A 429-nucleotide genomic window follows, 5' to 3' on the forward strand; every position below is an offset into this window, starting at 1 on the left:
ATAAAATACTTCTTCACTGCGTAATGTCATTAGGTATTTTTTCAAGATTCTGAAATTCGTAGTTGTTTTTAAGAATGATTTGGTTTGATAATACATAATGCTCTTTTTGCCAATGGAAGTATAAACATTCAAATAAACTTAGAGCATTTAAAGTTTATTAAATGTGAATCATGAATATTTAAATAATATTGGTGCTGATAAATTTAAGTATTCATGGACAAACTTGATGAAAAATATTTGTTTGTTTTAAATTATGTTTCTTTGATTACAATATCATTAAGTTAACAGGAGTTAGTATTGTAATTGGATAAAGAGGATTGATTGTATTATTTTAAATATATTTACTGGTTTCCTAAGATAATAATGTGTATTTGTAACCTCTGACCCCAGATATACATTTATCAATGTAACAGTCAACTGATTTTTGGT

The sequence above is a fragment of the Micrasema longulum genome, unplaced genomic scaffold (genome assembly GCF_059751315.1).
Source record: "Micrasema longulum isolate JH-2025_06_02 unplaced genomic scaffold, ASM5975131v1 h1tg000548l, whole genome shotgun sequence".
NCBI classification, from domain to species: Eukaryota; Metazoa; Arthropoda; class Insecta; order Trichoptera; family Brachycentridae; genus Micrasema; species Micrasema longulum.